Genomic DNA, 17,061 nt, shown 5'->3' on the forward strand with positions numbered 1-17,061 from the left:
TGCTAATAATATCTAGATACCTTTACATAAGTCCTTCACTTGTAACACATCAGGTATTTTTTTCTATTTGAATGCTTCTTCCACCACTATTTGCTGACTTTTACTGCAATTTAGAGCACTTTTTACTTCACTACATTTAGTTGACACATGCAGTAACTTGTTACTTTTTACATAAAAACTATAACAAAAAAACACAATAAGATGCAGTAATACACTGCTAATCTGCCCAGTAGTATCTTAAATGGGCACTACATTGACCAACAGCTTTATTAGGTAATACACCATGACATTAATATGCTATTTCATATATTTGCTGGTGATAAAAATCAGAAAAAGTACACTATTATATAGCAATATAACAGGAAATGTGTTATATTTCTATATAATAGTGTACTTGTTCTGATACTTTAAGTACATGATAATACTTTAAGTAAGTATCCTTCAAGATTGGAGTATTTTTTTTATTTTTTTTTCGCAGGTCTTTCTACCCAACTCCAGATTTATTTAGAAATGTCCGAGCGGAAGTGGGTTGTCCATCCGGACGAGCTTGATACAAGTGATTGAGGTGGAGGCAGTCAGCCTGCGACAGAAAAACAAACGAGGATAGGTCGAGCAGTCCACAGCCAGTGCATGTTTTAAAAGAGCAACAGACAGTGGGAGCCGAGGCTATGTGGATTTAAACCTTCATTTTTTTGGTGTCGTTTTAACGCGTGCTCGGTCACTTAGTTTGCGGGTTCTCATTTTTTGGAGGAGCGTGTCCCCCCCGTCTGCCCAGCCTCTCTGGAGCGAGCACCAAGGTAAGCCGGAGGAGCCGCAGCTCAACTGTGCAACTTGGTGCAGTTGTGGACGGGCTACTTTGTCCGCTCACGCGCTAGTTAAACGCATCCCTATTGTTTTTTATTTTCTCACGAAAACTTAAAAAAAAAAAAATCTACTCTCGTCCCCTAAAAGTTTGTGTCTCTCTCTTCTCACTTTCTGTATTTGACGCCAGGGTCTTTGTCCACCCAGATGAGGTTTAACTAGACATGGTGCTGGATTTCCTCACGCGCGTGCTCGTTACGGTTATATAGCGCAGTCTGAATGGCTTTCTTTTTTTTTCTTCTTCTTCTTCTTGTCGTTGTTCCTCCAACTAACGCGGTCGGTTGAAATTCACCCTCTTACCCTTTTGCAATATTTACACAGGCCACTTCTTAAAAGGGCCTGCACGCGCAGGCTACTGTCGCATACATCCGTTTTGTTTGACTCTTCATTTTGTGTTTTCTTTAATTACTTGTTTAAAAAAGAAAAAAAAAATCACAGCTCGTTATTTGTGCATCGGCAGAGAGGGCGCATGTGTGTGTGCCTATTGTTTTAAAACGCAGCAGCTTACACAATGAACCACATTTGCCATAACACCATAGATTGGCGACTGTGTGCCACATGTCGAGCTTGTCATTGTTTCCAGTGGCTCGTCGTGGTAACTACACCACGTCTCTCCCCTCAACGACTATCTTCCTGGCTCATGAATCATCCAGAATTATACTATTAGTAGTAATAATTTTTTTTGTACACGCACTGTGGCGACAATGTCACGACGCATGACGTTGCAAAGCAGTATTTAAAAAAAAAAATGTTTTGGGTGCAGGTACACTTTCATGGCACACCTATTCTGGAGACACGCCCTCTGTTAAGGGCACCATGGTTACGTTGAGTTATGGACACGGTTTGCTCAGCAATGACAGGTATTTGGAAGGGAAGTGTAATAACAGACTGCCAAGCCTGCGTTACAATAACTTTCTGTTTTATTTATATATATATAAAATTAGAATTAAAGGTCCATATAGAAATCAAGTGTTCTTTAAGTTGTAAACTAAACAAATGGAGCAACGGTAATTAGCTGAATATCTGAGTTTTTGAGTGCTGGTGAGACTATGACACGTTTTTTTCTGACTCCGTTTTACACAAATACCTGTAAAGTTGTTCTGATGCTTCAGATACGGCCTAAAATGCTTGATTGAGTATCGGTAAGTAAGTCTACGGGCCAATCAGATATTCTGTCATCAGTTGCACATTCACATTACCGACCGATACCAGGTGCTAGCGGAGAATGTAACGTTAGTATAATGTCAGTAATTTGGCAATATTTTGACACTGTAATGTTTTTAACGCACTGATGTTTGGTACTCAGCATTGGCCGATAAGTAAGGTTGGGTATCGGGAAGAAAAACATGGGATTGAAACATTATAAATCAAAGAAAGTAGTCCCTAGATTAAACAGTACTCAGATCATTGTCCCTCGCAGCCCTACGCTGTTCGGCTGTATTTATTCTGCCTCCACATAAAGTTTAGCTGCATGTGTAACGTGCCAAGAGGTGAAGACTCAGTTTATGGCCCTTGCAGTCTCTCTTGGCTTGAGCTGTCAAACATTTACCAGATACTGCTCGTAGTATTGAACGTCATGGGAGTCAAACGCAGGTGAAGGCATTGATTATTTCCTGGGTTTTGAAATAAGAGTCAACAGGAAGAGAGATAGTTTTGAACAGATCAACATTCAGTGCGACGCATTTCTCTCTTTAAATAGTACAAAAGCACTTTCTTGCTGATCGACAGCTGAAGGTTCAGCTTATTGGAAATCCCTTTGTGAAAAATAGAGGAATCGTTAATTGTTGCGGCTCTACGTGTACAAGTGAGACAATTCTAGCAGTTAAGAAGAGCCGATACGATTTTATAGGCAACTCTTTTCATAATCGATGAACTGTTTTTTTTTTATCTAAAGAAAACTAACATCCCCCCATTTTCATTGGGAGAATTTGCTGCTTTTTTTTTCCTTCTTTTTCAGAGCTTTGGAAATGGAATATTCTGAGCTTTTGGACTTTGTGATCCACCTTTTAAAAATAATTTACAGATTATCTAATAATATAAATCTTTAAATTGCTGGTCTTGGTTGTAATGATTAACTGACTGATAAAAAAAAAAGAACAAACAGGTCAGGGGGTTATTACTGCTTGACGTTCTTATTTACACTGTGCAGTGCCATTCCAGGTTGAAAAATATCATATTTCCCAAGTCGACAAGCTCCATCTGACTTGAAGTGACCTGCGCGTGATGTATTATGGAAAACCGAGGTGGTGGCGTGGTCACAGTTGATCACGAGGACGCAGGATTTCTCGCTTGCTTTGCCGTCTTGTTGAATGGACGCCTCATCTGCTCCTCATGATGCCTTCAGGCTCATAATGCAGATTTTAAAGTTTCTGAATTGGGACTCGCATCTTTTACCAGTTGGGCAGATCGACGAGGCTGCAGGCTTGGCTTGGTGTCACTTGTTAGTCAAGATATTAACACGAAAAGATGACTATTCAACAATCGTAACTCGATACGCAGCCCGGAATTTGTCTCTTTGCATTGTTGGTTTTGTGTCTCATCGCTATTTGCAATTTTTAAATTTCTTGGCTTCTCAGTCAAACACTTGACACACAAATATGTCATTTTAAATCACATCTCAACAAATTCGCAAATCCGCTTTCTTATTTTTAATGTGATTGCTCGTCTCCCTCTCTCATGCTTAATGGGCCTAAAATGTCCTCACACACAAAGTGATTAAATGTCATGTGGTGCTTACGCAGTTTCTTATTCATCTGTTTGTAGTTGTGTGTACGATTTGGTGGAAGGAGAAACATAAATATTTATTTTTGTGATTCAACTTGCAGGGATTTTCTTGCGAGGCTAAAATATCAATGGACTTATTTCTGTATGCAGAAGATACTGTGAGTATTATATGTGACGGGCTCATGGAGGGATATAATGCGTCTACACGTTTTAGTCTATGATAATTAAACAATTAAAGATTAATACTTTAATAATGTCATCTGTGGTTAAATTATTTAACATGGCAATTTCAAGGTCATGTGAATTATCTCTTTCTTATTGTGCACGCTGTAAGAAAAGCGTTTAAACAATTATTTTTTTCACATTTACATTTTAAAACAGCGACTTACATTACGGTGTTTTAGACTTCACAAAGTTTTAACATTTTTTCGTAGTCTACATTTATATTTATTATGCCGTAGACGTATGATTTTATAATTTTTGGGCCCTCGGCTCCATTTTGGTTTTCTGTCTGGGCATTACAAACAAAACCACACAACTTTTTATATGTATAATGTCTCACTGTCTGTGTTGATGACAACTAGTTTTCACTTCCATTGTTTTTATTTTGTGAACTCCAGTCCTTCAAAAAGCTATTGTGCAGCAGGGAATAGAGATCGAAAGTGGTATTTTGGCTTAGTAGACATTAATGTTGGCCGCCCTGAGGAAATCCTAATCTCTCCGAGAAGGAATTAATAAGTGAAAGCACAGATGGGCGGTCTGGAGACACAGAGCGTTACTCATAAAGAGCACCATGTTGGTATTGATGTAAAGGTCAACCTATTGTCCTTGTATTCATCTGCAATCTGGGGAATGGGTATCCATTAAACAGACAGTACATGCATTATGACAATGGACCCTTTCCATGACCCCATGACCCGGGCAGAGCAGGAGGATTTGTACTACCATTAATGACAAGGCGTGTCCTTTTTTCTTTTTTTTCTTTTCAGTATTTATATAGATTTATTCCTGATATTATTGATTATTTCCTTCTCATCACATTGCTGCAAAGATATATTTCTTAAATGGTGTGATTTTTATTTATTTTTTCCATCACAGGAGCAGCTTGGCTCCAGGGATGGTAAAGTTGGTCGGTCCACCATTTTGGTCCAAACTGCCCTTTTGGGGTTGATTGCAGTGATCAGATATATTCATGAAGGAGGACAAATCCTAAAGTTGATGGTGATTCGTTACTTTTCTAATGACGCCAACAGCAGAACAACGATTGCACGTATCCAGTAAAACACCTCGAACGTTTGGTTCAGACAGTCATGTGACGTGTTCTTTGGTAATCCTTTGACTTTTGTGTTTAACGTCGGCGTGTTAAAGCGTTGGCTTGCTGATGTAAGCGTTTGGTTTAAAAGCAACATTGTGGCCAAGTACAAAGCGGCCGGCGTGGACTCTCGTTACTGTTAATTCACACATTTTTTGTGTTGTTTTTCACGACAATATTTCCTGCTTCTTATCAGTAGTGTAGTGTTTCAGTTGTCTCCCCTGAGTGTTTTTCTTTTGTTCCTTAAGCACTCTATCCTCCTCGACCTCCATCTCTTTCGTCGCCTCGCTCATGTCCTCTGCCACCCGGCTTGAGTTCCTAATTCAAGCCCAACCACTGAACTAACAGCCTGTTGGCTCCAGTGTCCTTGTGTCACCACTGGGCACCGGGCCTAATCCTACTACTCTGAAAATGCTGAGGGGTGACCATGAAGGGAAGGAGAGGAGCTGGTGTGAGGGTGGGAAGGAGTGAAGCTGTTTGTAGTCCTGTGGTACAGTATCTCAGCCTGACACAAAGTAATCGGGTGGATGGTGCATGAAGATGTCCAAAGCCTGAGATGACGGAAGGAATGAAGGAAGCATAAGAATGTGGAAGTAACGTATATGATTATGAAAACTACGGGTGTCACGATTCTCCAAATCTTCCATTTAGTTTTTTTTTTTTTTTTAAATTTAGCAGTGTTTTTTTTTTTTTTTTCCAGCACTGACATTTCCAAATTCTTCTTAAAGAGAATGTGATGACACAGCAAAAAAAAGTAAAATCAGCAAAGCATGGTAAAACGGGACGGGGGGGGGGGGGGTCCGTGTTTCGAAGGGCCGGGACAAGTGGGTCACCGCAGACCGCTCGCTGAGGATAGTCCGCCACGGTTAACAACCGTGGGATCCGAACACCCCCCCCCCCCGCAGGGAGAGAGGGCGCAGCAAGCTCTAAGTCCACGGCCCCCGGGTTGCAGCAAAGTCCAGGCGACGGGCTGCTGTGAAGCTGACACGGCCGTAACCGGCGGCCGCTTCCACTTTTCAGGCCGACGTATTTGAGCCGCAGCTCACCCGTCATTGTAGTTTCTGTGACTCGTGAAAAGAGTTAATGTATTGTTTGAGTTTGTTCTATCGTGGCGTTTTCAGCGGAGGCTTCGACAGGCCCTTCATGCTCTAATTGATTTAATTAAGTGGACTCCCCCACCCCACCCCACCCCACCCCTTTTGGCTGTGCTGATGCACAACCCCGGCAGAATGCAGACAAACATTGAGTTATCTCACCCGGAGCGCCAGCTTTGCTTATCTGTAGTTCACAGAACGATCCGCGCTCCTCGTGCCGCTCAGAGCATCGCTGCCCACGTCGCCCGAGTCCCTCGGAGGTCGAGCCTTATTAACACTCTCTCCCCATTCCTGTGGATGCTTTGAAAGGCACTAACGCTCTAGTACACATGACGCCATCCAGAATCGCTACTCTGTCTGTGATGGGCAGACGCACAGAGTAAGTGCTGTTTTTTTTCGACGAGGTTGTCAATTATTCAGTTATGATAATTCAAATTTTAGAGTTGCATGCATGCGCTTCACACGATCCCCCACGGTAGGATTTGCTGCGGCGTCTGTTTCTAAAATATTGTCTCTCCTCACACGTTGAAACGATTAACATTTTGGCAGCGAGAGATATCAGCTGCATCTCGTTGTTGTTGTTGTTGACAACTTTTTGAATGTTGTCTGGTTACTGAGCAAAAATTAGTAGCGTGACGAGTCGTCTCTACCAAAACAATATTGGTGTCAGACGGGCTCATATTTGATGTCTTGTAGCCACGAGCATAAACAAATCAAATGCAACCCTAAACGCGCTCCCTTAAAATCTTAAAAATATACACAAACGTCGGTCCTTTTTATTGTTTATAGAGCTCTGCATATGTGTCGTTGCAGATTAATGTTGCACCTTATGGTCAACACAGCAGAATGTGCTGCAGTATAAAACTGTTTAGCAATTTCAGCTTTTAAGAGAGGAGCAGGGGGAACCATTTTAAAGAGGTCCAGTGACCGGTTATGAGTTTGTATCTATGAAACTGTGCCATTGTTGGAGGGTGACGACACGATTAGCACACCTTCAGTGAATTATGCTCGTTATGCAATTCGTTGGATTTAATATAATGCACACTCCCAGCTCTTGGTGCCACAGAGTGTGCAACAACTCTGGGTTTTAGTATTCTGCCAGTTGCTTATCTTAAATTAAATAGTATTTTCCTCCATAATGCCAATCTTTAGAGAGCAAACACATTGATGACTCTTGTGACTTCAGCCTGCAGAGACAATTGGGAATGTTTTTCTTACTGGGTTAAAGGGAAGTGCCAACATTATACACCACGAATAAGAAAGTGAACGCTTCCGAAGTCGCATACAAAAGTGTGTTTGTGTTTGTTTGTGTTTGCTGGCGCGATGAGCGGGATTATGTGCATGGAATTCAACTTTAGTGAAAACCTTCCACCAGCTCTGCTTCTCCTTCAATGCAAAGAGGTAAACAGTGTTAGAATTACACAGTGAACAAGAACAGCTAAGTGATTTTTAGCTAACTGAATCTGAGACCCGACTACCGGCTGTGCGGCAGCGATATTGAATATAATCAGATGGTAATGTTTGATCAGTTTCTGCTCTGTGTGCAGGACCAACAGCACGAGGCCACGTTCACTCTCACACAGCAACCCAGCCCATTGATTGGAGTGAGGTCACAGCATTGACACAGCGGAGGTGTTGACACAACGGTCACCCAGCTAAAAAGTTGAACCTGCCTCAACGTACATGTAAGCGCACATACCTACGACATTACTGTGTAACGTTAACTCTGCATTTCTACTGTTGACCTTGCAATTATTACCACAAAAGGTACAATGGTTGTCACAGGGATAAATCGTCTCATAGCAATATATAAAACGATGTTCAGTCTTTTGTCGCCTGATGTGCCTTAAATCTCGTACATCTATTACTAATTACCAGCCCCATTTTGGTATTGTTGACTGAAATGTCTTCTTCAAGGTCATATATATTGGCACATATCACACTTTAGTGCCGCAGTAACTGAGATTGTTCAACAAGCGAGCGTGATGTTTGTCATTCAGCCTCTGAATGACAAACCTTTGGGACCACAGTGGCTAATCATGGCTAACAATTCAGTGCTCATTAAATCTGCATGAGGACAGAATAATGCTTCATTTCTTTTTATTTGATACATCTTTTCAATAATTTAAGGCGGATTATCACCAGTTCATGTATTTTTGAACATGTGGGCTGTAAAGATATTGTCTTTTTTTATTTTGTATTTGTTCGTTCTAAAATCTGCAGCTGCGTGCTTGGGAGTCGATACGGTTACTGAATGGAGCAATATGATAGGCCTTCTCCTCTAATCCATTTGTGCCCTTTTCTCTCTCTCACACGCACATACACGCACACACACGCACATACACATACACACACACACACACATGGCTGCACCCGAAGGAAATCCTGCTTTATTTATAAGATGTATAGCTCAGAGTGCCACAGGGTTCTCCTGAGAATTCAAGACTGCACACAAACAGTATTTGGCCTGTGGAGTCTCTTCTTTCTCACACACACTCACACACACACAGTCATATACACTCGCTGCAGGACAACTATCTACCTTATCTGCTGTTTTAGCTTGGCAGAACCTCAGTTGTTTGCGCGCGACCTCGGTCATCCCCAGCAGTGCGTGGAGAGATGCTTCCTGAATGTGGTGCTTTAGTGTTTCGTGTGGCAGGAGTGATATCAGCTGCATGTCAGACGCAGAAATGTCGTCCTATGCTCAGGCCGAATCGAATGACTGCAGTGGCATTTGAATGATTCGTAAAATGTCACGCAAAGAAATCCCACTGTGCAGAAACCATAATGGGAAGAGGAGAGCTCAGCGGGTGAGGATAAGTATTCAAACCAGAGATGAACACCATGACATGGAGATAGCATCATATGCAACCTTTTTTTTTTTTGGCCGTCGGCTAAAAGGCAGAAAAGGAAATAGAAGTTGCTGGTATGATTTTTAGAGGCGTCCATAGTAGGGAGCGTTTAGCCAGGTGTTGTATTCCTTGTTTGGGGATTTAATGCTGGAGGCTAACAGCTATTCAACATATGAAGGGTGAAATCAAATGGAAACAAAGGTCTTGAAGCATGTTTCAAATGAGGCCGTAAATCGAGTCACATCCACAAATCCACAGCTCCCCTCGGGTTTACAGAACTTCATATTGAGTTTCTCCGTAACTGCGGGGTATGTAGGTACAAAATCAATAGGAATACTACCTAAATTGTTGAACTAATGATGTCTTATTCCTTACTTTCTACACTTTCTGAACCCCACCCCCCACCCCCCTCTCTCTCTTGGGTAGTTGTTTGTTTTCCTACACTCATTCCAATAACATTTTCCCGACTGGCCTCGATGAATGTCTTCCTCGGTGCAAAGCCAGATCGGATGCTGTGGAGGCATACAGCGATTATTATGCAGTGGCTTGTTTGGCTCGTGTATATAATCCACAAGGAAAAACAATGTAGCTTTCACAACATGTCATTTCTGTTTCCAACATGGTGTTGTGGTCTCTGGCATCAACACAAGGTTACGTAACGGAGACAAACAAACATGTGGGACACCAAGCAGGATATCAGAAACGACTCTCATGCTCCTCCAGAAAGAGTTCCCACATGTCTTGGAAAACCTGGATAAATTTAGACAGTCGTGGAAAATAAGAGTCACTCGTGGGAAATTAATGTCACGGTGAAATGCTTCTCTTCCCTGCGAATATTTGAAAAACTTTCCATTTGACTGTTAGTAAAAATCGGATCACTTTTGGTTTGCTTATGTTTTATAACACGAGTAACTCACGACATTTAGACTTCTGTATCTTTAAAAAATAAAAAAGACAACGTACTGAAGGAACAGTTGCACCCTTTGCAACCGTTACATTTTAATCTTCTGAACCATTGGTAGATTAATTAATTAATCAATTAGACGGCCAATCAGCAGCTTGTTTTGTTCTTTTCAATGCAAAAATTACAAACATTAGATATTTCCAGGTTCTCAAATGTAAAGGTATGATGCCTCTCTTTCATGATTTGATCAAACAATATATTTTGGTTTTGGACCGGTGGTCAGAAAGATGTGCATTTTGATTACGGTGTGTTGGGAAACAGTCTTCGGATGCATCGATAAAGTAATTGTTACTTACTGCCCTGTGACACCTTGTTTCTTTGCCACTTTCAAGTTGTTTTATGACTGCATGCATCCATCGTTATCTAACATGTCGTCCACTGTTGATCCATTTTAGTTTCCAACAGTCACTGCAGCTTTCTTTCTATCGACTTGTGACATATCTGGATAATTATCACCTTCAGCGGGAAATGATTTACAGGGTTCAGTTTGCATCTTCCACTTTGAGCCTCCGTCTTGTTGTTCACAGGGACGGTCCACTCGACAGTAAATGAGTAAATGATCCACATCTGTACCTGGATGATGGCGGTTTAAGGCGCTCAACAGGTCTGCATACCGTTGCACCATTCTCTCTGCATTGCTCATGCTACAACAGTCGGCTTCTCTCTTGGGAGCCTGAACCTGATCAAAGAGAATAATTCAGGTCCATAGCGGAGGGAGGCGGGAGAAGACCGATGGAGCAGAAGGTACAAAGAGAAGGTACAGCTCCAGCTGGGATGGAGTCAACAGTGGTTTGTGGTGCACAGAGAAGAGGAAAAGTTTCTGAGGACCTTTTTTTTTTTTTTGTACCGAGTTTCTGCACGAGCTAACCTCATTTTACCTCACATTCTTTCGCAAACTATCCCGAGAGTAGATAGTTTTTAAATGAGTTTATTTCCCCCATACAGCTTAGGGTCATCAGCGGTGGTGCTGCCTGCACACGCATATGAATCATAGAGTGAATTAACTCAAAGATGCAAATTGTGGACACAGTAGACACGGCGTGTTTAATTTCCCTCCCTTGTTGCCTCATTAAGAGAAAAAAGCTCTTCCTGCCACCAGCGGGGATCCTCACAGACGCACGATTATGTACATGATTAACTGCATGCGAGTGACGAGTTGGAAACCAGTATTGGGTATCGGCTCAGATACGGCGCTCGTGTACGAGCACTCAAACTCTTAATGACGCAACCAATACCGCGGTGGCAGTTGATCTCCAGCTGGGCTGAGCTCTAAGATGGACCTGCTATCCCCCTTTATGACAAGCCGCTTCTCTTTTGTGTCTTTTTTGCACTGTATAACTGGCTCTGTTAAAGGTTAATTATCAACATTTCGTAGCACGTCACCTTGAAAAGTGTTCGCCGCCAGTTTGTAGCTTCTTGTCACGACGAAAAAGGACCTGTAGCCGGTTACTGGGTCACTCGCAGGAATCTATTCCCCGAGGAAATCTCGAATGCTTTGTTTTTCCTATTTCAGTACTCATTTTAATCCATGCATATGAATAAATAATATATATAAAGTGACCAAACCGAGGCCCGGGGATTATCCAAAGTAACTGGGACATCCTTTCTGGAAAAATATGTTCTTGTGGTGAGCAGCAGAAAGAGCATTTGATTCCATTTCCTCCATTGTAATGTGGTGGTGGAGGCTGAGTTTACTTCATAAATTGTATTTTTTTTTTACCACATTTCACTGCAGGATGAAAAGTGTGCATCCTGGATTATAGGTCCCAAACTGACGTACGTAAACTTTTCCTCCTGTAGCATACAGTCCACTTCAACACCCAGCCCTACTTTAACCAACATCATCCCTATGGTGTCGTGAGACGCATACTTAGCACATTGTTTATTTATATTGCGACTAATTACCTGCGACTATGCGATCCCTTCATAATTTAGTCTCTTCTGGAAAAAAACAGAAATGATGTTGACATGAATTACTTAATTTCCATATCATATCTTGTCTGACTCGTCAATAAGTGGTTTGGACAGCTGTGGAGAGGCGCCTGATTGGTCACAATCGTACTGCATTTGTCTGCTTATAGACGTGAAATGAGTGTAGTCTCATTACTCCTGACTACTATTGGTTAGTCATTCCGGATGTTTATAATATTTGTTACAGTCATAGCATGTATATCCTCTTACTGCTGAGTGTTCCTGTTATTGTGCCTCTGGATGGCTTAATTGACATTTATTGATTTTATATGAGAGTGTAAGAAAAGCCGAAATGCAGGGCTTTGTTTTTGCTGGGGGGCCTTTTTGTCTATTTGTTTCCACCATCGTATTCAACAAAGTAATGTTTCCAAGCCAATAATGCATTGCAGTGTGGAAATATTGCTGGCCTCCAGTCTCAAAATGCTCAATATGGCAGAGAGCAGGAGCAACTATTTTTCTCTGCATAGCCTGCAGATGTTTGTTTATTTTGTTCTTGTGAAATCCCCCCCCCCCCCCCCCCCCCCCCCCCCCCTGCTTCAGGTGAGAGTGTTGAATAAAACTACCAGCCAAATATTGTTTCACTCTATATTTTTGACAGGGCATATATTTTCAGTGTAATCAGTTTAGGCTGCATGTTCTCAGAGAGAAGGTCCTTGGAGACTTTATGATGAAGGGTTAGCGAAATAAATGTAAATTGCCGTGCAGTACGGTTCATTTGAAGAGCATGCTGCAGCTTCTAGCCACTGCAACATCTTTGTTGTTTGACCTGGACGTGACCTGTTTTTCACGCGCACACTTTATTTCTCTCAACTCTTTGTGTCGGACACAAACACAACATCACCTTCGGGTTTTTTACTCAGTCTCCTCCAGTCGAGGGATAACAAGCAGCGCCGCACATCAAAGCTGCGTTCGCTGCATTTGCCCTGCTGTGCTTTACAGTGCTTGTCTTTTTGTTGTTGTGCCAGAGGACATGGATAACAGACACAGTCTCATACAGAGTTACAAATAAAGACAGTCCTTCCTATTTCACTTATGTAAAGCTGTGTGGAGAAAAAAAAGGATTAAAAACAACACAAGGAAAAGTATGCTAATAGATGATGGCTTGCAGCAGAGAGGATTGTGTTGTAAACCCTACAAAGAACAAGCTGCCCACAGGAGATGCCTCGTGTGTTTAGAGTGCAGGGAGGTGTGCAGAGTGAACAAGCACCGCACTGTTGTGAAAGGAGGTAAAGTGGCCATCAAGGAGCAGCGAAAGCAACCAACAAGTTTTGAAGTCGGCTATTTGTGGCGGAAGAGGAATGTAAGAACAAAGAACTGCTGTGCAGAAGGGATTCAACGTTGTTTATCTTTCAGTGCAGTCATTACCGACGGAAGAATAATGGATAAATAAATAAATTAACATGATGCTCTACATTGTGCCTCAACAAAGCCGATGCCAATTAAAACAACGACTTTAAAATGTGACCTCTCACGCATTAGAAGAGTTGATGTTCCAGTGGAGAAATAGTAATAATGTGCGATGCAGGGATTAAATAACTGGTGACGCACAATCATGTCTTACTCTGCTGTCAAAACCTGCAATGCATGAAATCTGCTGGTACCGCCTAAAAATTATATCGCCACCATACCAACAAGTTTTTCGGGGACGCTCCTGGAGATTAAGTTCTCATCTTTTCTCTTTGACTTTAATGATATTTTGTCAAGAAATATCTCAAATCAAAGAGTGAAGGGATTCAAGTAAGATTATTTTGGGGAACGCCCCTGTCGGTGAAAATGGGACCACCCATTGGCGGTTGTCATGGAGACCTCACTCAACAATGTCGGCTTTGCCCAGGAGAGGAGGACTGAAGTGATGACAGAAAATGAAAGTGACATGTGAAAGATTTGCTTGTTAAGAGAGGTTTTGGGGGAAGGAAGGGCCGGTGAAAGAAAGAGAATTCCAGGTTTCATCACCCACGGAGGCAAGTTAGGTTTACTGTCTCAGGAAGTGTGTGTGTGAAAGGGCAACATTGCTGCGTCAGTGGCCAACAAATGGCCAGAAAACTGACACCCGAGCCACACTGCCTGAATGACCGGCACAATGATAATGATAACAATGCACACAAAAAAGCCAGTACTTTATTAATTAATGTAGCGGTGAAAGTCACGACATGTCCTGTAAATATTATAGAATATAAGCCTTGTTTTGACAAATGAGTGTCACTTTTTTCATGTCTGTGACATGGTCTACAGATGAAGATATTCACACACGCTCCTCAAACACGCTCCTCAAACACGCTCCTCACACACGCTCCTCAAACACGCTCCTCAAACACGCTCCTCACACACACCTCAAACACGCTCTTCAAACACGCGCCTCACACGCGCCTCACACACACTCCTCACTGCTCTTCACACAGGCAGTGTGCCCCGGGCGTGATGAAGGGAAATAAGGATGCAACTAACGATAATTTTCCATATCAATTTAATTGACAATTTCTTTTCTCAATTAATCGTGTGGTCTATCAAGGGTTCTTAGGATATAGTGATGGATCCATTGGACTTTACTAAACATAAGGTAACATCTTCCAGTTGCTTGCTCGGTTCAAAAACAGTCCAAAACCCAAAGATATGCAATTTAGTACCATAAGAAAAAGCTGAAAATTATACCTATTTGAAAAGTTAAAACAATTAGTGAAGTTAACTCTCTTGTTTTGAGATGGTAAAGCACTGCAGCTTGTGCGTACAGCATCCATTTAATTTGCACAGAATGATAACTTGCCGGTAACGACATTTTACATGTACTAATTGCAGGCCTAAATGTATATATTATTGTGAATGTCTGCTTATCAGATTGGCTGTAACTATCATAAGCGCTGGACTTTTTAAGCATGTTAAGTCGAGTTTGCTCTCTGGTCATGTGGCGTGTTGGTGATAGCAGCCCCGGCTCTCTCTGTGTGGTCTGAGTGGGCCTTCTTCTCCTATTTTGAGCCGACAGCGAGAAACCCTCTCGGTGTTGTAACTTGTATTTGAGATGTCCTTGCGAGGTTTTGCGGGCTTTTACGACCTAAAGAACCGAAAGAAGAGCAACCCTTAACCTCAGCTGATGTCATATCCGTGTGCCACACCCTCAGTTTAGGGCCTGTTGGTGTATGACTGAGACGTGCGAGTCACAGATGGAGAGCATGTCAAGGTGTTTTTGTGGCTTTTGTTTGTAGCGGGGAGAATCTGATCAGAAGCGGACAAACGAGTGGGGAAACATGGTGAACTGGACGTAAAAAAGGCGTCTTAACTCTGTTTGTTTGGGTTCTGTTGACATCGACAAATGAAATCAGGCCTCTTTTTAAATCAGAGCCATGTCCACAGTAGCTTCCTCGTGTTTCAGTCTGTCCAGTCCACTCAACATGCTTGACACTAATTGCCAGCCTACTACTGCAAACAGTGTGGAGTGGAGGGGGGTGGACGTGTCCCCCAATTGGCTGCATTCTGTCTGTCTTTGACCTGAATGCCAAACACAGAAAGCTCTGCCAGACGTTCTTTCTTGAAAACGTCCCCCTTTTTTTTCTTTTTTTTTTTTTATAATCCTCTTTTAACTTTCCCTTTCTCTTTTGTGTGGTGTTGAAAGAGCCTGTGAGCGCTCCCCCCTCAGTGAAGGGTGTTGTAAAGTGCTGCTGAAGCCCATCTCAGCAGTCTGTCGCTCATCTTTCCTCTTTTTAACTCCGCAGAGGAATGGAGGGGTCACGAGGAGCGTGAGCTCTCAGGCTTTTCTCCCTTTTTAAACTCAGTCTTTCCCCAAATCTGTCTGTTTTCTTTTGTGTGTGTGTTTTTTTTGTTCAACCACCTGTTTGTTAACCATGTCAAGGAAACGGAGCTCGGATTTTAATGACAAATGTATCATGAAATGGTCTGTTTGGTGGATCCCGCTTTCACCCACAGTTAAGTAAAGCACACACGTTTTAAAAATAGATTTATTGCTGTGGCTCGTTGAGTCACGACGGCATTGGAATGAGCAACATAAATGATTGCCCACATCGGAAGGGGGGGGGGTCTTAGTTTGGAGTGGCATTCGCATCCCACTGTCTTAATGAGCAAGGTTGCCAAGGAGACAGAGAAATTGGTATCATGGGTGAGGGGAGGCAAAGTGCTCTAGCTAGGATGAGAGCATGTCGAGTGTTATTCTGCCAGTTTACATGAGAGAATTGACACTAGGCGAGAGTGATTGTTGAAAGGTTTTGTTGTGTAGTGAGATAGCTTTCTAGTGTGCTCTCACACCTACGCTGTTTGGGTTCGGTTTTAAGCTTCATCCCCACTACTTTGTTTCCATTTTAAAATGCATATCTTTACTGAGCGTCCACACAGTTTTAGAGCAGTTTTGGAAACGTTGCCGAAAGCCGGGTGTGTTTAAAAACTCAGGTTTCCTCGTCCAGCGGTACTATCGACCTACAGAGCGGACGTCTGAAGTCACGGTATGCGGCTTTGAGAAGAGCAAAAATACCCCAAACTTTCCTTTTTTCTTATCAATCCTTTTGTTTGTTACTGCACAACTATTCTGAAGTTTCCAAAGAAACCGTGAACAAATAAAAGCATAAGAGACGGAGCAAGACCTGCAGCCTTGTAACCTAAGTTTGACGATCTTAAGTATCAAGCACAACCTTTTTATTATCAAAGGGTATTATAATACTCTGTTGTATTTCTGTAACTAAGAAACCAATCGACTTCCTGTTCACACCGTCCCCCACGTGTATGTGCATAGTCATGTGATATATATATTTTTGCGTTTGCCGGTTTGAATCGCTTCGTTAAGGCTGGTGTACACCAAACAAAAACTTTGGTGCAGATCAACCAAAGGATTTTAAGATGGCATACATGTGAGTCTAGGGTTGGATATTTTCGAGAAAGTGGCGAGAGCAGGCTAGAAAAGTTAGCCAACCTAAGAATCCCCCTCGGTGTTGACGACTCTTTTCCAATGAAAGTAGCGCGCAGCTCCAAAAGTTCCTAAATCTGGTAAAACAATTGCCAAGTCGGCAACACTGACAGCCTCCAAAGTCAGTCCCTAAAAGTTATCATTTTGAATGTGAACACACAGCCGTCACGCTAAATGTATTGATTTTTTTTGTTATTGATTTTCAGGATTTAATGAGAATTAACTGTGTACTAAAATCAAAAAAAAAAAAAAGATTTGGAAGAACGTTATTTATCCTAGCATTAATTCAAAGGCTAAACAATAAAATCTGGTTAATGCTAAATGGACTTGTCCTTTCTAGTCTTCTGACCACTTAAAGCACTTTTACACGACATGACATT

General features: G+C 42.1%; 1 protein-coding gene across 2 annotated transcripts in view; it reads left to right on the plus strand.

Annotated features, from left to right (window-relative positions):
* Positions 1-570: 570 nt before the first annotated feature.
* nck2a (NCK adaptor protein 2a) overlaps positions 571-17,061 on the plus strand; it is a 29,377-nt gene continuing 12,886 nt past the window's right edge. Inside the window, exons 1-2 of one of the 2 annotated variants that reach the window (XM_034562458.1) lie at positions 571-797; positions 7,539-7,676. The gene's annotated coding sequence lies outside the window, so the exon portion shown is untranslated. The remainder of the gene's footprint in view (positions 798-7,538; positions 7,677-17,061) is intronic. The other variant, XM_034562459.1, reaches the window with a different exon arrangement.

The sequence above is a fragment of the Cyclopterus lumpus genome, chromosome 21, assembly GCF_009769545.1.
Source record: "Cyclopterus lumpus isolate fCycLum1 chromosome 21, fCycLum1.pri, whole genome shotgun sequence".
In the NCBI taxonomy this organism is placed as follows: Eukaryota; Metazoa; Chordata; class Actinopteri; order Perciformes; family Cyclopteridae; genus Cyclopterus; species Cyclopterus lumpus.